A 23,742-nucleotide genomic window follows, 5' to 3' on the forward strand; every position below is an offset into this window, starting at 1 on the left:
TGGTGGGTGCAATAGCTCGATGCCTTATTTATAGTGTGAAGCTGTGAAGCGGTGGTGGGCTGAGCTCCGGTTGCCATTTCCTTTGCTGTGCTTGCACCCAACAAAACAAACACATGTGAGACAGGCTAAGCTGGTGTCATCCATTCTCAGAAGGATATCTCCAAGGCAGGCTATTTTAATCTGCCTGGGCATGCTTTATCCCCTGCTGTAACCATTATCCTTTTTTTGCTTTACATAAAAATGCCTTCTTCAGATTCATGATCAACTCTTGTGTGTACAAACCCATTTGAGTTTCTTTATTTTCCCACTTACTCTGATGGGCGGGGTTGCAAAACTGTTCTTGATGTACAAGGGATCTGCTAGCACAGCTTTGTAAAAGTGCAAGAGAAGTGCCCAGGCCAGGCCTTGTTAATGGACCAAAGTCATTTGCACCCTTCTGGACACTAAGCCCACTGACTGTGAGAAGAGCATGGGTTGTATCAGCTTAAGTGTTAGAAGTACTGAGTACAGCAGTATTTCAAGTCTTGAAGGCTGTACCAGGGAGCAGATGGTCCTCCAGATCCACCAACAGTACGTTTGGTGAATAGATATCTACCAAGTCAGGACATGGGAAGCAGACAGGTGGCCTCATGGCATGGACAGGTTTCCTTTGGTTGTTTTGTGGGTCAGGAAGGAAGGGAGAGAAAGCTAAAAGCAGTAGGCCTTTTTTTTTTCCCCAGGCAATAAGATTGGCCAGTCATGAAATGAAGGGTCCCACCCAATTTTGGGCATTAAATACTCAGATGGGGCTAGCGACCCGTGCAAAAAGCCCCACAGCTACTGTCCTCTGAGACCACACTGCAACGCCCACTGCTCCCTTTCTCCAGGATAAGCAGGCACTGGGAATCACGGACTGCTGAGCAGAGCAGGGCTGCTGTCACGTTCACAGCAGGGCACAGTGAAGGGAAGACCCATGCCCTCAGGGGAGAGAAATCCCTTTGGCTTTTGAGAACTATGTTTTTCTTTTAAGATCTCAAAGCAACCAGCAGCCCTGATGTGCAGCCACTCCAATCAGGGCAGAGGTGTGAAGGTGTCTCACACGAGGTCTGCAGAGCATAGCCGACTTTAACCCCACAATCACAAATGTGTCTGTAAAATTCCCTTGCTGAGCACCTTCCCCCCAGCCTTCCTGCATCATGCTGACAGGATCACACATTCCCAGTACATCCCTCATGCAATAGCAGGGCTGCAGGAATGAAGGCTGATGTGAGGACTTAATTAATCAGTTAATTAATCCCAAACATTTTAACCCTCCAAATCCCTGCTGCACTCTAGTTTGGCAATTTGTTCATTAGTGGAAGTTTTTTGGTTTTTTTGAACCTGGATCATTTGATTTCTCCCCCAAGACAGAAGCAAGATATAATCTTGTCATTAGGAAAGTGAATGTGGTTTTGACTATGTCTGTGTATGTCTCCTGTGTTAGAAGCAAGCTCTGCTTGGGACATTTCTGTCCTGCCTCTATCCTCTCTTTGGGTTTTACTCTGCACTGGACATTGAAAGGCTCAGGTCAGGCTGTGCAGGGGTAGGAATGTGCCTTTGCCCTCTCTGCACTGTTTAATCCACACCAACTACTCAGGCTGTGCTGATGTGAGCACCTTTGGGGCTTTCTTGGGAGATAGGCTTGGTGGATCTCATGCCCACATTCAGCAGGAGCACAGCACTGACCTCCCTCCCTATCAGTGTCAGGGCCACTCTACACAGCAGAGGTGTGAAACACAAATCCCAGCTTTCTGGAGAAGCAGCAATTAAATATGTGGTGTCTGACTGCCACATGCAATGGAAACCCACCCTGCTGTAGTGCTACTCTGCTTGTTTTGTGGTAATGTTGTTTCTAAAGCAACAAGACACCCTGTCCCATCCCCTGGCAGGTTAGGATAGCTGAATGTATCTTAAAAACTTCCAAACCCTTCTTCCACCCTGTGTCCTGCTTCCATCCCTGTCTCTGGCTGAGCAAGAGAACTGCTGTTTTACCCAGGCTGTCACTCCCACCTCTTCACTGACACTGTTTTCAGACCTTTGTTTGTCTGCTCTCCTCTGATCCCCGAGTACACACACTCACTACCCTTCACTGTGTTTGCAGTGTCCCATCTTGAGACAAGCCCAGCAGCTCAGTTCAGGTGCCAAGCTCCAGCCAGCACCACCCAGGTGAAGGAACTCTGGGCAAGTGAGAAGATTTACTGCTCCAGGTCCTAAATACGCCATCAGTGTTGTCACTGTGCCGGTGCACATTCCTCTTCCCTTGGTTTTTACAGCACATCTTTGTGCCACTTGGCTACAGTAATGAGACCCCAACCTAATTGCTATTCAATAAACTCCAGTTAAATTAACAGCTCCCTCCAATGATCACCAACATCTGCTGTTCATCAGGCAGCCTTCCCTCCCCTCGTGCTCCCTGCGTCTCCTTAAATCCCAGTGCCCCAAAATACAGTGTGTCTGTGCTGGGCATGAGTTAGGTGTAACAGAAACACACTGTCTCTGCTCTCAGCTGTGCTGGGCTTGTGCAGGAACCCACTCACTTGTGTGGGAGCACACACTCAGCTGCAATGATGGGATTAGGTGAGCCAGAGCAAGATGTAACCACACAAATGCACAAGCATCCCTGTGGCTTTGTCTGACAAGCACCCAATATCCCAATCTCCGGATCCTTTTTTGCACTGGTGATTCATTTCCCCTGAATTGCATATGGAAGAACTGGTGAGGAAAGGAGGTGACTTGTGCAGCTGACACTGGCAGGGACACCGACTACACAGGAGCTTCACACTCCTTTGACTCATCATTTCTGTTTGAGGATTTAGTCCAATACCAGCACAGCTCTGGCTGAAAATCAGGTCCTGAATCGGATTTCTGTAGGTAGGTTCAGTCTGTTTGTGCACAGATTTGTGAAGCCCATGTGTACCTCACAATCTCCAGCAGCTCCACAGTGCCTGGGGAGAGGGAAGGTCACCTCTCTGATTCAGAGGTTAACAGGGTCACGCTTCACTTGTGGAAAAACCTCCTGTCTAAAATTAAGCCTCAGCCTTGCAGAAAGCCAGGCCAGGCAAGCCATTAAAAAAAGGTCAAAGATATTATCAGCTCCTAATCCAATTAGGTACTGATTATCTGTGAATTCAGCACAGCCTCACTGTTAGAGCTGTGCTTAGGAAAATGAGCATCTCCAAAAAACCAGCTGGAGATCAAGGGGGCTCTGAGAGCTGAGGCAGCCTTGTGAGAGATTATGCCTCTGCCTGGGGAGCACCGAGTGTAGCAAGAGCTACATTGGGTTTTCATTGCTATCTTTCTTCGTATGTGTCACTTGGTGGGTGACATTACATTGCTGGTGAAGGAGGCAGAGAGATCTGTTACCATCCCTGCTCCTAAATATAAGTTTAAGAAAAAGGGAAACAAGAATTTCTAAATTCGATTAAAATCAGTGATGCAGCAGCCTGACTTGTTGGGAATTCTCCAGCAAAACATTTTTAATGGAAAATATCATTCTGGCTAACCCAACAGTTTCCATGGGGAAATAACAGTTTTACCGTTTACTTGTTGGGAGGAATGTTATTTTTTATTTTTGGTCAGTCCAGCAAAACCAACACATTTTAAGGAGGTTTCCTCCTAGCGATGTTCTGGAAAAAAACCTTTCAGTGGGGTAGAAATCTGTTTTTAATCTGGGACTTGATTGCTTTATTAAGGGGATTATGTGATACAGTCCTGAGACACCAGGGGAATGGATTTGCTCCCCTGGCAGGCGGTCTGACTTTGAGAAAAGAGAGTTTGTGTGCTGAGTGGTGGCTGAAAGAGTTATGGAAATTACCCCCTGTGGTTCCATCCCCCTTGTCTCTGGACAAGAGGGATTTTGAGGTTTGTTTGGTTTTTCTTGCTGATTATATGACTGAACCATGGCAGGTTTCTCTCCCTAAATGAAGCACCTTGCATATCTTACTGTGGCAAACTTCCTTGTAAATGTGTGAGCTTGGGGATGTTTCTTCTGTGAAAACAGGGAGAGGTGCTCTGGACAGGGCAAGTCCTGCTGCATCAAGTCCTGGATTTGTTTTTAAGTGTGATTCACAGAATGGATTTGGGGAATAACTCCCTCTGCCCTTTATGGACTTCCTTCCTTGAAGGCAACATCAGTTTGGTTCCTTATTTGTAAAAGGCAGCAATTCTAATATCTTCCCATGTGTTTTACAGTCTCCCATGCCTGGCTGGGCAGAGCCAGACAGGTTTGCAGTACCTAGCTGAGCAGCTTTATGGATTTCCACTGTTGCTGTTTGGCTGCAATGACATTTTATTTGTTGCTTCTGCCTTAAGAAAGAGATACTCCTTCACAAAGAAATCTGCCTGTCAGCAGAGCCACTCCTGGGCAGGGGCTTGCACATGCTGACAAGTGGGGATCAGACTGGAAGAGTAGCACTCCTGATGGGGCTGCGACTCTGGTACCACTTCCTAACCTCCAGGAAAAAGCAAGTTCTGATCACAGGCTGGATCTCCCAAGGGTGTTGGGCTCTGCAGGAGTTGAACCAGTCTGGATCTGAGTGCCAACACTGGTTCTTGCTTCTGACACAGATTTGCTGCTCAGCCTTGGGAAGATGGAGTTTCCCTTCCACATTTTAGCTGTGAGAGCAGCTTTTTGGCCAAAGAGCAGCAGTCAGAGTCTATGCTTTGGGTTTACATCTGCTGAACATCTGGGCTTGAGAGTTTAGCCATGCAGCAATGGTCACCAGCATGCACTTGTAAAGGGCATCTATTACACTGCATTAACCCCACGTGGACACATGCAGGCAGGATTAAGAGGCCATAATCACATTCAGTTTGGTGGGCTTTTGAAAGAGAAATCAAATGAAGGCTGTGAACAAGGACATCCCTGCGGGAGCTTAACACAATTTGGCTAATCCACTTGGCGTGTAAATGGTTTGTTCAACTTCATCTTTCCTGCCAGCATGTATAGACAAGGTGGGAGTGAGAACATGTGGGCTTAGACACTCAGGTAAGCTGAGTCAGGTCTTCTGTGGGGGTCTGGTTCTGGAGTTCCTGTTAGAGAGGGGCCCTTCCTTGTGAGTCTGAAACAAACTGGGGGGAAAGTGCAATGGGCATATCTGAGGGCAGGGCAGCTTCTCAGGCAGAGTGAAAGACAGAGGAGGACATGTTGGTAAATAGTCCATTAACATCCAGTGTCACTCCATTAATTTCACTGAATAAATTTGTCCTATTTTCTTCCTCCCGTCTCCTATGGCCCAGTCCGGAGGCTGTTTGCTGGACTGGAAGCAGCACCCAACAAAAAAACCCAGTGTTATTCTTGGTCAGACCCTAACTAAAAGCTTGGTGAGCTCTGGGACCAGCACTGTCTCTTATTTGACAAAGGTGGACAGCAATGGCAAGTGTTGCTCCCATGAAGAAAACTGGAATTTAGTGGTAGTTATTCTCTTTTCTCTCCCCTGGAAAGGCAAGTAGATGCCTTCCAGACAGCATCTGTACAGCTATGCCCATCCTGCCAAGAGAGCACCTTTCCCTCCACATCTGCATCTCCCCAGTGAGGACAAAGCCCAGAGAAGATGGGAAGAACAGCTCACCCTGTCTCTGAGACAAGATGTCTGATAGAGAGCTAAGGCTTGAGGCAGGCAGATGCAACAGCTCTCCAGGCTGAGCTGGAATGTCATGGTCAGGGAAAGAGTTGTAGCCAGTCCCCAGCTGGAGCAGCTTGCCTTATACCCAGGGCCTGCAACACTGAAGCCCAAGGTGCTGCCACTTGGTTAAAGAAGCAACTCTGCTAGAACATCAAATAAATTAGGGGATTTTGTTCTGCATCACTCTTGGAGCGACAAGACACGTTAACTGCAAGACTTTTGTCTGTGTGGGAGACACTGGTGAGGCCCCCACAGCCCATGGCACCTCCATTCCCTCCTGCCACTGCAATGGTTCATGCTATCAGTAGCTTCAAAGACCATCAGAGTCTGGGTTTTTTATGATGGGTGCTTCTCTGGCAATCAGTGCAATCAAAGAGGGTGAGCACGAGGTGGAGGAGGGAGGAGAGGTAAGAGGTGAAGCTGGTTCAGGGACTACAGCTGCCCTGAAGGAAAGTTCAGGTGCAAGGATATTGAGCATCTCTCCTCTGCAAAAGTGGCAGTGGATATGTCCCTTTCTCTGCCTTACTCACCTGTCTGGGATGTGGCTGTATTGAATTCATACCTATAAAACACTACTTAAAATTCCTCACAAGCTAGCATCAGAGACATGGAACAGAGTGTGACTGACCTATATCCCTTCACAGTAATCCCAGACCCTGTCTCAGGCCTTCCCAGACCACATCCAGTCCTTATCTCCATGGATCAGTGGAGATTTTGGTTGCCAGGTAGAGATCTCATTGTTTTTTTAATTGATGTTGCTATGGCAGGAAAGAGTTTTGCCTTATTGGAGACTGCATGGCTGCAGATAAAGACTGCTACAGTTTTTGTACAGTTTAATTACAGAAGATTACTTGAGTGACCTATCTCTAAAAAAGGCACTTAAAAAGCCCTGTTAGGACCAGTCAAGATGGGCCAGTTTGGCAAGCACTGGCAGGAGGGAGCTCCCCATCTCTAACCAGCCTTGCTAACCAGAGTCCCCAGCAACTTCTCCTCCAGTACAAGGCAGCTCATGACTTACTTCCTAAACAGTTGGTGAGATAAATACCTTTCCTTATCCCTTTGCCAATGCAGCCAGCACACTCCTGTATGACTGGGGCCCTGCCACAAACTACCCCACAGGTCCTGCTGGGGGGGAAATAGCTGGAGGGCAAAGACAACAAGAGATGCTTTTGGTTTCAGTTATGCCTTGTCCCGTGGGAAGGCAGGGAAAAGGTGAGAAGGGACCCTTGCTCTGGCATGCATCCTTCACATCCCCCTTCCCACTGACTCTTGGGCAGCTGCAAAATTCACCACTTTCCCAGCACTCACCCAGGAGGGAATAACGATAATAAAAACGAAATCAGAATGATTCCCTTCCCCAGACTGGGGGGGACAGGAAGGGAACAAGCTCTTGGGAACGTCTTGGATTTCACAGCCTCCCCTGGCAAACGTGACTTTTCAGAGAGAAAGTCACCGCCACTGGCTTGTCCTTTGTGTCTGCAGAAAGGGGGTCCTCTCTCAGCTTTTCCCTTGTTATTGGATCTGGTCGGAGGGGCTGCGGTCCTGCCACTTCCCCCATGCAAAAGAAACAGATTTGTCATCCCTGATGGGCTCTGCTTTCCCAGCCTCTCTTGCCTCATTTAAAGAAAACCCCCAATCCCTCAACAATGTAGAGCTTGAAATCTTTTCTTCCTACTTGATACTTCGTTACTGTGATTGCTTTTTATTGATTGACAGAGCTGCCTTTGCAAACACCCGGGACCCTCAGAGAATTGCAAGCAGCCAATACAGTCCTGCTCTGAAACACGTGTGCACAACTTCTCCCACTGAGCATGACGGAGCTGCACCTTCCCCTGCTCCTGAAACAGGAGGAAAAACTGGGAGATGGTTTCTCTGCCAGGCTAGGAAACACAGAGCTGGTTCATCAAAGAAGGAACAGCTGGGCAAGAGGCTGCCACCAAGATCTTTATTAATAATAGCCAAAATTATCTTTTTCTGATCTCCAAGGACAGGCTGTGGCTCTGTGGGAAATCGCTGCAAAGAGATTTGCCACTGCATCAGTGACATACAGGTCATGGCAGGAACTTTGGTTTATTTCTCATGAAAATCTCCCTGCTTCCTCCAAACCCATGCTGTGTCTCACTACTGGCTTCATGTAAACAATGACTCTGTTTTTCTATCAATGTTCCACCTACGACGGGTGTTGCCCAGTCACCCCAGATATAAGAGACAAAACTCATTATATACAATGCACTAGTCAGGGTTTGCTAATGTTGGGTCTTGTCTGGTTTCATTCCTGGCTGCCAGCAGGCAGGAACACAAATGGAGGAACAGGTGAAACTGTGAGACCACACAGAAAAGCCAAGAACTGGCTGCTTTCTTGCTCTCCCTAGATAGAATTTAGGAAGACAGCAACTCCCAGCAACCAGATCTCCCGAGGCGATCTGGAGGATGTGTCTGCCTGCCCTGGGTCTTCAATCAAACCTGAGGATACTTTTGTTTCCTGATTTTCTGAGCAAACATTGCTCAGAAAGTAGGAGACAAAATGCAACTGTCAGAATACAGATCTTGGCCATGATGTATGGGGCAGTGAGATGGGCTGCTGCTTGTTATCCCCTGCCCTGTTGCAGCAACAGACAAGGGGATGATGCAAAAAGTCGTTGCCAGCCAGCAGGCAGATCACAGGGAGCCCAGCCATAAGAAAAAGATGACCTGAAAGGATCACTTGTAAAGGTGAGGAGAGCAGTAGCTATTAACCTGCTGCAGACACTGATTAAAGACACACTATCCTATAACTTACATTCAAGGTTTTCTAGCCACACTAGGAATAGCAATAATTCTTAAGCAAGAAGTGCTTCCAGTGCTGTTTCCAAGTGTTTTAAATTTTAAAGCAGGTCTTTTCTGTCCTTCCTGCAGGCAGGAAGCTGTTGGGCTGGCCCAGCAGTGCTAACCCAGCCCTCACTTCCATTAGACCAGCTCTTCAGCACCATTCGCTGAGATGGCTTCACACAGGCACAGGCTGGGGTTGTCTTGCTCTGCCTGAGCAAAGCACTTAACGAAACCAGCAGGGTAAGAGCTGGTGATGTGAGCTCAGCCAGCTCAGCCTGCCCTCACCTGCCCCAGTGTGTCAGGGATGCTTTTCCCTCCTGCCTCCTCTGTGGCACGAAGCAGTGGGTGGGATCCCTTCCCAATAGCAGATACCACAAGCAAGGGAACTGTATGTGTTGGGAGCAGCATTTACCAGTGTACACACTGGCACTGTTCTGGCCACCAGCTGCCTCTATTCCCACTCCATCCTCTCTGCAACAGTTTCTACCCTGCAGCAGGTTATCTTTTTGCTGGCATAAATTTTGGACACAACCAAGAAGTCTTTCCGCAGCTGCAGTGTAGGCTGTTTGGTACTAGCATACAGCCCTCTATCCCCAAATTTGCTTTGACATGAGACCTCTCTGAGCCTCCCTGGTATCTCCCAGCAAAGGGAAACACTGGCACAAGGACATGACCAGCTTACAGCAATAGTTTGTGTAATGCTACTGATGGACATTGCACCCTACTTCCCTTCTGGGAGCCAGGGCACTCTGGCCACATCTGGGAGCGTGGGGGAGCCACAGGGCAAGCGGGCATCTATCAGCTGCCAGGCTTCTGTGTTGGGGATGCCTGGCAGCTTTGCCTCCAGGAAAATCTTCCCTGTGGTGAGGGCAGCTTTAAGCAGTGCCCCAAAGCCCTGACATCTTGGAAAGGTTTTTCCCTTTGTCTTGTTTTCCTTTCTTCCAGATCTGACTTAAAACAGAGATCAGGATGACTCTCAGCAAGCAAAGATACCATGACTGTTTCCCCAAGAGCCAGGATATTAGTCCTTGTATGCTGGCCATATTCCAGCTCGGGAAATTACCTTCTGCCTCCCTAAATCCCCCCTGCGGTTTCAATTGGATACGGGCTTCTTCGCTCTCTTGCCGAAACTGCTGTGCCGGGTTGCTGTGCGCGGTTAAGCAGCTGCTGTCGGAGGTGGGTGACAGGGTTGATCCGGGGTGCTGGGTCAGCGCTGCGCGGGGGCGGGAGCGCCGCCTGCCGAAACACCGCCGCTCCTGGGGATCCCGCTTGCCCCTGCGGGCTCTGTTCCCGGGCTTACCCCCTCTTCCACCCCCTTGGCCTTGCAGAGCCACGACTTGCCCACACTGATATGGATTTTGCTTCATTTTCTAGCACGTCAGCTGCCTGGCCGAGCACCAGCGGCTGGAGCATCGATGTGCTCACGCACCTGGAGAACACGTGCTCTTCTCACAGGCGTGTTGAGGCACAGGATCCCTCTCCCCCTGGCTAGTCCTCATGTCTTTGCAGAATAGCTATGGACTTTTGGCCATTCCAGGACTTGTGCCTCCGGGAACAGCTCTGGGGCAGCATGTGGGGTGGTATGCCTGCAGTGTGAGGTTCTGAGCAGAAAAGCATCATGGGCTCTGCCCAGAGGAAAGGTCCTGTTCTGTCCTCAGCCCAGGGCACAGCCAACAGTAGGACTCCTTTCACCAGCCCTTGTGCTGGGGAAGGCACCAGCATGGTCCCATCTACCCAGCGCTGGAGCAAATCCCAGGAGTCAGCAACCCTAGAAGAGGAATCCCAGAGGTCTTCAGACTGAAGTTGTGCAACCTCGAGTTAAAAATGCAACACTGTCAAGCAGCCAGGCTTTGCGTTGTTCTTGTTGCCAGAATCTATATAAGCAAATTACTTTGCTGTCAGGAATACAACAGGAGACAGAGAGAGAAATCCCCTGCTCAGGCACTCTGGAGACAGAATTGCAATATTCTGAGTAATGCAGCCATATCACTGACATCCCCTGACATCTGGGGAATACAAAAAAAAAACAAAAAACAAACTAGCAGAAAACCTTTAGTCATTTAATAGATGTGATTTGTGGATGAACTATAATATACAGTGAAAGGTGGGAACAACGATGGCCTTTAATGAAGTGTCTTGGAGGAAATCTCACACGTTTGCCTATGCATGTCAAGGGAAGATGTTTATATAAATACACACACATTTGCACACACATCTGTTAAACAGTCCTCCTATATGTCCTATGTGTGCACACAGAAATGTATGCATCTGTGCATGTGCCTGTGCTGTGGGCAAGAGAGCTGCTAGCGGCAGTAAAATTTCAATCCAGCGTGCAGACAGCGGTGGGGCCCGCGGACAGGAGCTCAGCCCTCTCCTCTCCCCATGAATCACAGCCCACGGATGAGGATCAGTGCGGACGTCAACTCTGGTGCCAGCTCTTCTTCCCTGGCTCCTTCGGGCTGGATTTCCTCCCCTCCTTGCCCCCCCAGCCCCCCTATTCCCTACCCCCCTTTCCCTTCCCAGCAGGATGACATTCATCCATCATCCAGCATTTTAAGTGCTGGCATGTCATTGAGGCTGTCAGCCGCCCTCTTTGCTCAGTGCAAGGAGCTCCGCTTGGCGGCTTGGTGCAACCGTTTCCATTTGGAGCCTGTAATCCTCCTATTCGGCTTAGTTCCACTCGGTTTCCCAGAGTGCAGAGTGAGGGAAACCCGGTGGGATAGCAGTAGATTATATCAAATAATAAAGAGAAGACTTGCTCTAATAACTCCAACCACAGGATACTCAGGCAGTGCCAGGGGTCAAGCACTGCAACCTGCCAGGGCAAATCCTCTATAGACTTTACCCCTTTTGCTCCCAAAGCCAGAGACACTCCGGGTCCCACCTCAGTGCCACCGGGTGTAAATCTGGAATTAACTCCCCTGACTTCAGTGGAACTACTCCAGATTTATGGCTGAAATTGAGCTTGGGATCTGGCCCCAGCTCAAATCCTGTGGGTGTAAACTGAGCTGTAGCAACTTGGCCCCACAGCTGAAAAATGGATTGACATAAGGAGAAGAAGGATGGAGACAGGGTTACTTAGGAAAGTCAGCACAAGGTGCCAGGGAAAAGTCATTTCACTATCCCTTGCCCAGAGGGCTGGCATTCCTCAGAGGTCTGCCTGTATTTCATCTCAACAAATGAACACGTCCTGATGTCAAATGTGCTCTTCAGAGAAGATGGACTGTTCAGCAGCAGCTACTACTGTGGGGACACTCTCTTTCTTACCCCATAATCCCCCTACACTCCCAGCAGATCCCCTTTGAAGCCCACACTGCCCTGACCCACACATGTGCTTGCCCCAGCTGTTCCAGGTGCCATTGCACCAAAAGGTAGCCTGAGAGACGGCACAGCTGCCAGCCCAACCCCGCTATGTCATGCTCAGCTACTCAGGTTTAAACTGGGAGTTAGAGGAGATGCTTATTTTAGAAGCAAGTTGTTTTTGCAGCATGCTTAGTCAAAGCAGAAGCAGGAGGGGAGGCAGGGGGATTATTTAAAGGGAAAACCCCTGAGCATGGACCCCGGCACTGGACTAATTTTAGAAGTCAGATTATCCTGGAGTCATGACAAGGGTCTAAGTGGGACTTTGAGAAGTGGGCAGCACACTAGAAGAAAGTGGAGTCCAGGACTGATAATGTATGGACTGGTGCTGAGTCTGTGTGGATACACTGAATCAGCTACTTTGGCTGCAGCAAGCAGCTTATGATTGGTGCCTCGGTTTCCCCATCCCTGTGAGAGGATACATCTTTCATGTGAGGTCACTAAAAGAAAGAGTCAAGACTCTGGGTGTTGCAGATGGCAACTAGAAAAGAGCAACTTTTTCAATCTCTGAGAAAACACAAAAGGAAATCTCTGAGGACTGGTTTGTCTTTGTGGTATTTTTATGCAGTACCTGCAAAAATGCTGGGATAAAGGCCCCCAGCAGAATCCTGCCAGAGGTGTAGGCATTTGCAGGAAGGATGCAAGCCAAGGGGCCAGGACTGGATGGAGCCAACTGATGAGTTCTCGTTCCACATCTGCAGATTCAAGACTGGGTTATAACAACACCTCTGCTGCTTCTGAAGCCCTGTCCCATTGTTCGAACAACTGCAAAACCCAGGAGCAAGCATTCACCTGCTTACAATGTCAGAGTATGGCAGCACTTTGTAGGGCAGCAGTCCCAGGCCTGCAGAGCCCTGACTCACCCTCCTCTCCTGGCTGGGCACTAGTGGAGCACGCTGGGGGATGTGCGTGTGTGCATGTCTGCCTGCGCTCCTTCCCTGCACCTGCCAGCCTGCTGATCTATAAGCTAATCCTACCCCAAGCTGATCTATAACTAATTCACTTACAACACAATTGCAATATTGATTCCCAAACTCCTTTGCAGACAGTGCTAAAATGTGTGTGTGTGTGCAGCAGGGACAAGGGAGCTGGCTGACAAAAAGCCAGCGCATGGGGAGGGCTCCACTCTTCACGGGGGAGATCACAACATGCTGCAGAGGCAGCTCCATGTGTGCCTTTCAAGTCCTTCCCTTTGTCTCCACTGCCACCAAGGGCTATGATGGCTGTGGAGAGGTCTGAACTCACCTTTCTGCCCAGACATCCTATGGATCCTATGCATCCACCATCCTTGTGCCTGTGTGTCACCAAAGATGCAGTGCTTTTTGCCTTTCCCCATATTTCAGCAGAGCAGTCCTAGTCCTACACTCTCCCCCACTATGGGAGCGAGAGCTGTGCAAGCAAGTGTGGGTGCTGGACATCTATGTCTGGAGGAGAAGCACATGAGCCAAGTCCAGCTTCTCCGGGGTCACATCTAATGCAGAAGGTGAGAAAGGAGCTGTTTCTAGCCTGATGCAGACCTCTCTGGAGGTGGGTTGAAGGAGCAATTGTGCTTATCTGGGGAGGTAATGGCTCCCACAGTTCCTGGTCCACCCCCAGATGACAGGGAAACTCACTCCAGCAGAGACAACTACCTGCCCTCCAGTGTATGGATCAACAGCATCTGAGAGCAAGCTTGAGCTCAGTGCCTGTGCACCTGACCTTGCACACACCAAACTGGTTTGGGCTCTGCCTAAGTGGTAAAAAACCCAGCACAACCTGAGACCAAATGGTCTTGGGTATCTTCCCAGTCCCTGGGGCAAGCAGATGCAGTGTGTTCTTCCTGCACTGAGCAACTGGCACAGCATGCAGGGGCAGCATGATGCTTAAAACTCCACCAATTCCTGCAAGGGACACCTAATTTCTGTGGGTCTTCACAAAGTTTGTGCCATTTACACCAGCAGCACATGATAACTCTGAAGCAACCTAGAAAAGCTCCTGTTTTGGTCAGTGGTCTCTGAGATCAACTCTTTATTCCAGGAGCCATGTTTGAAAGGTTGATTTATGCAGCACAAAGTAAAGAAGACATATTTAATGATGAATGGAAATGTCATATTGATCCTATGGGCAGGCTGTGAAATATGGTTGTACACGGGCTGTCGCCAAATCCACTGAGCAAGTGGAGGCGTTTGACAGCAGGGCAGTCAATATGGGGATCAAGCCGCCCCCGTGCATCTGCCTGCCCGATAAGCAACACTAAACTGGGATGGAAATCAGGAAAAAGCTCCTAGGCTTGAGTGGAGAGAAGATATTGAAGGATTCTCCCATCCATCCAACCAATACTAATACTATCAGTACTTCGGGGATGTTTGTAGGCATGCAGGGTGACAGGGCTGCCGTCACATTGCACACAGCATGGTGGGGCACTGAGGCCACAGCAGCTCCAACATTAAATAATACTGACAAGAGGCAAGACTGTGTGTCATGGAAGGACAAAGACATGTCTCTCACCAAACACAGGTCAGTGATGGGTGTCCCACGCAGTCTGTGGCAGCAGCAGCACTACCCAATGCCTGTGATTTTCCCCACAAGGGAATGGCGACATCCCCAGGTTTGCCAGAACTAAGGTTGGAATATTGACAGTGCTACTGTTCATTCTAAGGAGCATCTTTGGTCCCCTTTGGAAAAGGGACCCCACAACTACATTGCCATATGGGGTGGCCCCAGAGGGACTTTGGTGGCCACCTTCACTACCCTGCCCTGCTTGCATTGCAGCCATGAGGATCTTTGAGTGTCTGTAAGAGGAAAGTTCCACTTGGACAGAGCACAGCAGAGGGGTAAAGTGATCTTAAACTGGCAAAAAAAGAGCATCAGCCTCATATAATTTCTCTGAAAACAAGATTTATTGAAGTTCTGTCTGTGGAAATCACTGTAGTGTGGAACACTCACCATATAGATTCAATCACTGACTCGTACCCTACTACATTTTTCATTAGGAAAAATATTGGCTGGGAAAGTTTGACCCCATAATCTCTGCATTTTAAACAATAACCAAGGAAAATAAAAGTGACGGGCTAAGGAAATCTCTTCCACTTCAGCACTCCCCTAGGTAGGAGCTAGGAGCTGTAAATCACTCCTCTGGACCAGAGCTACTTGCTATGACCCTTTGTGTCATAGACCCCTCCAGACCTGATGCTCTTTGGCCACATCTACCCAAGGGGTCTCTGGTGTGGGCACAATGTACATCAGTACCTGCTGGAGGACTGAGCCACACCACTGTGTGCTCAGAGGGCAACATTTCAGAGAACAGGACTCTACTCTCACCATGATTTGGGATCCTGATATGCCCAATGAGGGGTAGTCTCCACTGTAGGGCAAATCAAAGATAACACTCATCTGAGACTCAGCTTCTCATCTTTCTGTAATAAGATCTCCTTGGTCTGCACAAGGCTAACATAAAGGACAGGCAGAGCTCTACAGTCAGTAGAACTGTGATCTACACCTTCAGTTTGGCCAACACGTCCCTGTCACCCCATCAGCATCACACAAGGGATGGTTGGAGTCTCAGCTGCTGCTCCACCACAGCCCCTTTCAAATTAATTCCTGGTTTATGGTCTAAATAAATTAACCTTCATCGATTAGAGGTTCACAGTGCTTTTAATGCCAGTATCATAATCAGATATCATAATGGATTTGCCTTTCTAAATAATAGCTCCAAAAGGCCTTCAATCTGAAACTCTTTTTTATGCATGGCCCAATTAGAGACCACAAGGCTTCGGGGCCCAGTCACTTCTGATAACCTGATTTACACATACTGCTTGTTGGTGGCCTTCAAGACTGGAAGGAGACCTTACCCTGGATCCCTTTCTGCTTCTCGGCACCTGCACTCCTTGATGTTCACCTTCTGACAGCCAGAAAGGCACCTCACTTTGCAGCAAAAACCAAACTCCAGAAAGCCAGAAGCAGGCAGTGCTGCTCTGTCTTTAATTCATGCACTGGGTCTACATAGGAAGAGGTCTCCAAATCATTTATGAAAATGGACTCACCTTGGTGAGTCAGTGACAGCACATTCTTGTTGGGAATCTCTGTGCTAACTGAAAGCCAAAACTCATAGGATTGGGTTATTCATGGGTGTCAGTCTCTTCTCCCACTTAGCAAAGGACAAGACAAGAGGAAACAGACTCAGGCTGTGTGAGGCAAGGTTTAGATTGGGAAAAATTTCTTCACAGAAAAGGTTGTCAAGCGTTGGAAGAGGCTGCCCAGGACAGTGGTTGAATCATCATCACCAGAGGTATTTAAAAGATGTAGGTGTGACACTTAAGGACATGGTTTAGTGGTGGAGTTGGCAGTGCTGGGTTAGTGGTTGGGCTCAATGATCTCAAGGGTCTTTTCCAATCTATATAATTCTATGATTCCATGATCTTAAATAATGCATCAGACAGAGCTGAAGTGAAGATTTTGGAGGAATTTGTCTCCAAGTGCAACTGAAAAAAAACCTTTTGCCCATGTGGAGAGGAAAGGGTGCATCACAGGCAGCCTGATCTACTTGGATCTGTAGAATAGCCACGAGCTTTCTAGGGAGGGTTCCTGTATTTCCCTTTATGGCTGTTATCTCAGGGCCCTTTCTAAGCATCCATCTGATACCGGAGAGGGACTTTTCTCCTGTGCTTAGCATCTCCCTTGCAACTTCTCCAAGACTCTTTGGTTTGATTTCCAAGTTCTGACATAGCCATTAATTACAAAGAGCGATTAGTTTGGTTGTTGTTGTTAAGTCATTTTTTAAATGGCTCCAGGCAGCATCAGAGAACAAAGAAACAAAATACCCATGAAAAGAGTTAATCACAAATTACTAATTATTTCCCCCCTCCCTCTGCACTCTTTCCTCCCCAAATCATGAAATATTATCCCCATGAAGAAAGGAAAAGGTCTGTCCGTTTGTGAGCCCTTCACGGATTTTATATACCTAATTCATCAAATGAGAAACACTTCCTGATCGTCCAGGATTATTTTGAGAGGTGAGCTTGTGACCCCCGACCTCACTGCCCAGAGCCACGGCGAAGGGCAAAGGCTCTGATTTACGTGTCCCGAGCTGCAGCCCCGGGCTGCGAGGTGGGGAACGGTGGAGCCTCACTGGCTCAAGGAACAAACCCTGATACCCCGGTGAGGGGCTGCCGCTGAGCCGGGCCCTTCATGTGCAGAGATCCTGTGACTCCAAGTGTTTCTGAACCCATTTGGATTTTATGGGGCTGCTGATTTCAAACAGGCCGAGCTCTTTGAACAAGGCACCGTGCATGCCATTTGGAGGTTTGTATTTATTTACGGTGAGGTCTTTTATTCCTCTTTCCAGACAAAATGTACGTGCCAGATAACAGGTCTTTATCTCAAGGAGTGTGACCAGAGGCACACTCTGGAAGCAGTGGGAGTCTGGGCTCCTACAAATTTTATTTGAAAGGAAAACTTGTAGGGTGATAAAAGCTGATGAGTCCAAGACATGGGAGACACGCACTGCTTCCAGGTCTAAATCCACTAGGATATGCTTGTTAAAGGTCCACAGTTTGTAGAGTCAAGGTGGCAAATCTGTAGAAAGTATTTTTGAAAATAATGACTCTTTCAAGCACCAAATTCCCTGCTTTCTCCATTCCTCCTCTCCCACAGTACCAAGTATCTATGATTCCACTGGAGATAGGCCTTTGAGTGGTCTAGGGCAAAAAACTACTGTTGAGGAATCTAATGCATAAAATCTCTGTTTCAGATGCCCATGTTCCTCTGCCACACTTTGTCTTTGACCACCAGCAAAACAAGTGTGTTCATATCCCCAAATCCACACCAGATCTTCTCTCTGGGCCTTGAAGATGTTCAGCATTCAGCTACAGATATATCTAAATACCAAAGGTGTGCTTACAAACAGAAAACAGTAAAACAGAGCATCTCCAAGAAATGTGATTTCCAAATCTGTATCAGCGGCCAACACAAAGCAGGAGACAGCAGTAACACCGAGACATCTCTGCAGTGGAAGGCTTGAATATATCTGCTGGCAGGTGTGTAAATCTCCACTTCCCAATATATTCATTTGCAGCCTCTAGGGCTGGCTCCATTCACAGAGACATTCTGGACTGCACCAACATCACTTCAACAGGCTCAGAGTTTGCCCTTTGCATGGTTAAAACCCTTTGACCTTTTCTGCATGCATTCAGAAATGCATCCTATTTTGTGTGAAAATGAAGCTATTTGTCTAACTGAGATAAATAAATAAACTCCAGTCTCCCAGAACTAGGAGGGGAGTTTAGAGAAGTGTGCTCCCAAAGAAATGGTTTTTTTCCAAGACAGAAAAAGACCATCCTGTTTGCCTAAAAGCTGAGAGTGATGCAAAAGGGGACCATAAGGGAGTACGAAAACGCATTTGAATCAATAGGATAAAGTTAACAGGATCAGGAATAAATAGAATGAAGGAAATAGGATAAAAATGCCAGAGGAGATAAAAATGCCAGACTCCACATCGCCTCAGAAATCACTGCTGAAGGAGCAGCAGGGCCAAGTTCATCCTGGGTATAATTCACTTGGCTGTTTCCTCCTGCCATTTTAAGGCTTGGTGGCTTTAGGAGCTTTGGGTTGTTGGGGTTTTTTGCTCCCTGTCAATGATGTCTCAATTCAAATAATGTGTGACATTCTTGGGTTTGCTCCACGCCTGCCTGGCACAGCTTAGGGTCTGGCTTCTATAAATGGCAGCTTCCCATGACCCAGCAGCTCTGCTCTGGCTACCAGAGCATACAGAAAGGTGCCTCCATATGAATTTGGGTGATGAATTCAAAGCAGCCACATTTGCAAAATAGTTTTTATGCTTATATAACAGATACCATTCTGATTCAACAAGCATGCTGGCAGCCAGGCTTCTATCCAAATGTGTTTTAATCTCTCTGGCTTTCAAGGAATTTATGCTTGTGCTTTAAGTAAAGCAGGTGTTTTGAGGATTGAGTCCTGAATCCTTTTCACAGAAGCACCATCTTCCCATGGTCCCTTGAAGACAGCAGTGAGAGGCTTTAAGAGAGATACTTGGGTATTTGCTGGTTGTTTTTCCCAACAGCTCGCTGCCATGCCACAGAACAGGGCATTCCAGCAGCTACCCCAGTGTGCCTCACTCTCACACCTTGCTTCACCACCAAAAATATAAAAAGAAAGGAAATTTAAATATGATGAAATGCATTTTTCTCCATTCTTGTTCCCAAGGCACCTTGTAAGCAGGTGTAAGTTTTGCATCTCAGTAAAACTATGGACTGGACTCATTATTTGTTTTATAGAAAGAGAGCAGTGCCCCTTCAGAAAGCAGCAGTCCCACATAAGTCTCATTCATAGATGAGTGAGGTGAGGGACCCCAGCTCATGCAGCAACCCCTGCAGGTGCCTGCTGGGATCCCCTCACTGGGACACAACACTGAAGCTCACATTCCCATTATTGCAAAGACAGACAGAGAAGTCCCCAGCAACAAAGCTGCATCAAACACCGTGTTGGAAATGTGACGCCTTAGAGGTGGCAGTGCCCTATAGCTCTGTGTCTCATAGCACCTCATGATGCTGGTCTGGTACCAGCCCTTCATCCCACCACCTTACCTTTCTGACCCAACTCCCAATCCCGGGCTGAATTTTGCTTAGTTTAGGTGACTTGAGTGCACCACCCCAGGCAGGATGGCTTCAGGCCATCAGCTAAAATAGCTGCTTGTCATCATCTCCTTTGTCTGGCCTTGGACTGACAGGACCTGTCTCCGCTCCCTTTGAGATCTTTACACCCAGCCTCTGGAGGTCTGACTGACTCCCTTTCCTTTGCTATCTGGGTTGGTTATTTTCAGCCTGTGCCTTTTCTGGGTCTTTTTCTCTGTTCCTGGTTGTCCCCTTTCTCCCTCCATGTATACTCTTCCTATCATCCTGGGTGGAGTGGACTCCAGAACAGCCATGCTGTGATTTAGGGTGTCATCCAATCCACTGCTGCGTTTACCTGCTCTGGCATGGTGGGATGTGCTGGCGACCATGGGTCTCAGTCCGTGGGACCAAGCTGGGACCATGTCACACCATGGCAGGAGACAGCTCAGGGCATGCTCTACTTCAGCATCCTCCCCCATTAGTGCTCACATCCTCACACTGTGGGGCAGGTGAATCATATCAACCTCACCAGTGTCATGTGGCTGCACCAGAGAGAGATGATCAGAGGGATGATCAAAGGAGACATGGCTGTGCCATGGATTCCCTTCACAACAGGCTGCCCCCAGAGTCGGGTGGCCAGTGCAGCCCAGAGCACTCTGACAGCACAAACAATTCCTCCCAGGTCAAGGACCTGGCACAGTGCAGGGTATCACTTAACTCTCAGACGTGCATGGCACAAGCTGGTGGGGGTTTTACTCATGTCAGCGGATTGGACCCCTTCCCAGGGAGCACAGAGCTCCTGAGCTTAGCTACTGATGAGAACAGCATAGGAAAGCACAGCAAGGCAATGACTGACCCTGGCACTCGCTGTGCCTTGGTTGTCATTTGTCCCAGACTGTGGTACAGACAAAGTCAGGGTGCCAGGGCTGCTCTCCACCATAGCCCTTGGGGGATGATCTTCCCACCAGGAAGGTTGTTAAGCTTGCAGGAGGGAGATGCTTTTCCTGAAAGTTACTTTGATGCTGTTTACATCTGTAAAATCAAGATTCTATCACTCCAGGGGTTAAATTCAACAGTGCTGGCATGAAAGGCCAACTCATGCTGTAGCATCCTACACAGTAGTTGCCTTCTGCAGATGGGTGACTCATGCTGCACAGCAAGGAAAGCACCCCAACCTTGCCTTCCATCCTCTAAGCAGGGCTGAAGCACACCTGCTGCCTTGCTGGGCTGCACTTTGCAGTGGGAAAGCCCTGCAGCCTTAAGGAGCTCTTCCACAGGAAGCAGGATCCAGGTGTGCATACACTCACAGGTGAGAGACTGGGGCTGGAGGCCAGGCTGGCATCCAGCCCCCCATACAGGGTCCTGCCCCAGCCCTCTCCAGCTGAAGTGGCTCTGACCTGGATCAGTACCAAGGATCCAAGCCAAACCAATATGGATGGATTGAAAGAGATGACATTTCCCAGAGCGCTTAAAAGGGGTGAATGTCAAATGCAGGCTCATCACCCACATCCCGCTGCTGCCCCCTCAAAACTCGGTGTGCAGGAGCACTTCCTTTGTCTAGGAGTGCCAAATTCAGCCCACCACAAGGTCTGGAAGGGAATCAGGCACAGTGGTCTGTGATCACACATCAAGCAAAGCTCAAGACTTGTGCTGCTGTCTTCTCCCGCAGCAGGGAGATGGACGTCAGCAGGCTCTATCAGTGTCATCAGGTCACTCTCTTTTCGGTTAGAAATGAGTTGCTACACTGAAAATAATTGACCCTTAATGCCAGCTGCAGGGACCAGAGCATGCATTGCCACGAGGTTATGCTCCTTCCAATCCATCTGCTGTCCCTGTGTTGAGCTCAGATGTCTCTTCTTCTCCCCCAGCCCCCAGCTCTCCTCTCAGCTTTCAGACCCACCCTGGCTTCTGGGATGTGCATTTAGCCTTTCCCTTCTCCTACCACCCTCACTGCCCCACAAAGATGAGCAAGGTCAGGGATGGCTGATAACATCCCCACTGGTCCCTCTGGTATAATCCAGGAGGGACCTGTAATTCCGCAGAGACCTCAAAGAAGACTTGGTTACCCAATATCCATTGACTCCTTGGGACATCAGCCATGTGAATGTTGTAAAGGTGACATTCTTCTCACTTCATCTGAACTACGGCTCTGGTGAAAGCATGAAGAGACCAGCATTTCCAAAGACAGTTACTGACACTGATGGGGGATGCTGCTGCATTTTGAGGGTTCTTGTCACTGACTACTCCCCACTTGTGAGCCTCAGCAGGCTGGGAGATTTTCTTTCTCTATGTCCTGAATCTTTCCAAAAGGAGCTGCCCCATTGCAGCAATTCAGCCTTGTGTTTTTGTGAAAATAAAGGGTCAAGCAAATGGTGCAGTAATACAGTGTTATAAATGGGCTGGAGCAAACTAATTCCTTTCCTTGACTGTGATGTGCTCTCTGGTCTTGGCAGGACCATTTCCCACCCCAGTGCCTCTATTTGTCGTCTGCATTTCTGCCTTATTAATGAAGCCACAGCTTCCTAGGAGAGAAGCAGGAACAGGGGATGATTTGGGCTGGGATTTCTGGGACTTCAGCAATGGCAACAGCTGTGGCTGTTGCTGCACACATTTAGGCTTTCCTCCACCCTACAGGTGCTAAAGCTCTCCCTGCCCACCCACATCCAACATAGGTTGGATACTGAGCCCAGGCCTCTGCAGGAGTCTGTTAGACGCTTTTGTGGATGTCTGAGCATGGACTTGCTGGCGGGAATGGAAAGCCACAGCAAGGACTTGGAGACTGGGTGAGCAGATGTAAAGTGGCTGCTGCTGGAGTGCAGTATGGCAAGCAACTTTATGCCCAGCAGTATTTCTCTGTAGCTTGGGAGGGAAGCCTCAAAGTTGTGGAAGGGCGGGAACTGGCAAGCAACACTGAGAAGCCAGAATTCTTCTGTCCATGAAAATCTCCTTATAGCCATAGCAGTGTCTTACTGTGCCCAGCATTTTCAGGGAGGAAGCAGTGACTCAGCAGTGTTCCCAGCCCGCTCTCTGCCTTCCCCTTCTGGCAAAGCTGCACCAGGCCCATGTAGACAGGGAACGGGCAGCACGAGGCCAGGCTGGCAGCATGGGGCAGCGAGCAGGCAGGTGGGCTGTCCAGGCCTTTGCAGGTGCAGGGTTATACAGACATTGCATCTGCCATGCTCCCCTCCCACTCTCTGGGCTATCTCGTATGCCGGTCCCATCTTCCCACGTGTCTGCTGCCTATTCATCTTCAATATCTTTCCTTGATGGGAACACTCAACTGAGGCTCAGCAATGCACTGCCCTTTCCACCTGCATTGGTGGTGCAGCAGGCACAAGGCAGCCTGGCTCCCAGCCTGGGCAGTCCTTCCCAGTGCAGAGCAGGTAACAGGACCAGCCACAGCCAGGGGTAAACCTGGGGCACAACCCACTGCAAAATTGACCGTGGCCTGCTACAGCAGAAGAGGGAAAAGCTGATTTATGCCCCCACCATCTCCATGCTGCTTGGCTCCAGCAGAGCTAAAGTGCTGGTTTTGCCTGTACTGGGCCCATTGTGGTGCAAGATCCTGCCAAAGTGTGAGAGGGATGTGTGGTGGAAAGCGTATCAGGGGTGGAATTGTCTACACGCAAATGCTCAACTTTATGTACTTTTAACTAGAGGTGTAACAGATGGTTGCATTTCGGTCCAAGCAGCGGAGAGCCATGCCCATTCCGGCTGGAGCCAATCAATCCCACCACTCTGGGGAAAACGGCAAGCTGGGTTTGGAAGCACGGCTGCCAGCAATCCAGAGGAAGGCTTTGCACAAGCAAACATGGGCCGCTGCCATGCGAAACCAGGGAAACAGGATTAAAGAGACATCGAGACAGACAGCAGAGCACGGTGCCGGTGCCGTGGGCTGTTCCCAGAGCAAATGGCAGCAGAGACAGCAAGCAGCCAGGGCTCAGCAAATGCACATCGGCCCAACCCTCCAACAGGGGAGGAAAATGAAGGACCCTTCCTGGGGAGGGGACAGAAGTTTTATGGGATGGGGAGGGATCTGCTCCCATGCAGTGATGCCTTGGGTAAGGGGATGCCTGCAATGCTCTGCCTGCCCCTGACACTCTGCCCAATACCCTCATCTCTCTCCACACCCTTGAGTTGTTTCTGCATGGGATAGGGAGTGTCCCCCACTGCCACAACTCCTGCTCTTCATGGCCCCCCAACCATGGCAACACCCCTCCTCTGAACTCAGCTACTAGTAAGGATTGGACAGGTAAGTCTGCAAATCCCACCTGGCACTGCTCCTAGGGCAACACAGCTTGGGATCCAGGTGAAGGATGAGCTCT

The sequence above is a fragment of the Ammospiza caudacuta genome, chromosome 9 (assembly GCF_027887145.1).
Source record: "Ammospiza caudacuta isolate bAmmCau1 chromosome 9, bAmmCau1.pri, whole genome shotgun sequence".
Lineage (NCBI taxonomy): Eukaryota > Metazoa > Chordata > Aves > Passeriformes > Passerellidae > Ammospiza > Ammospiza caudacuta.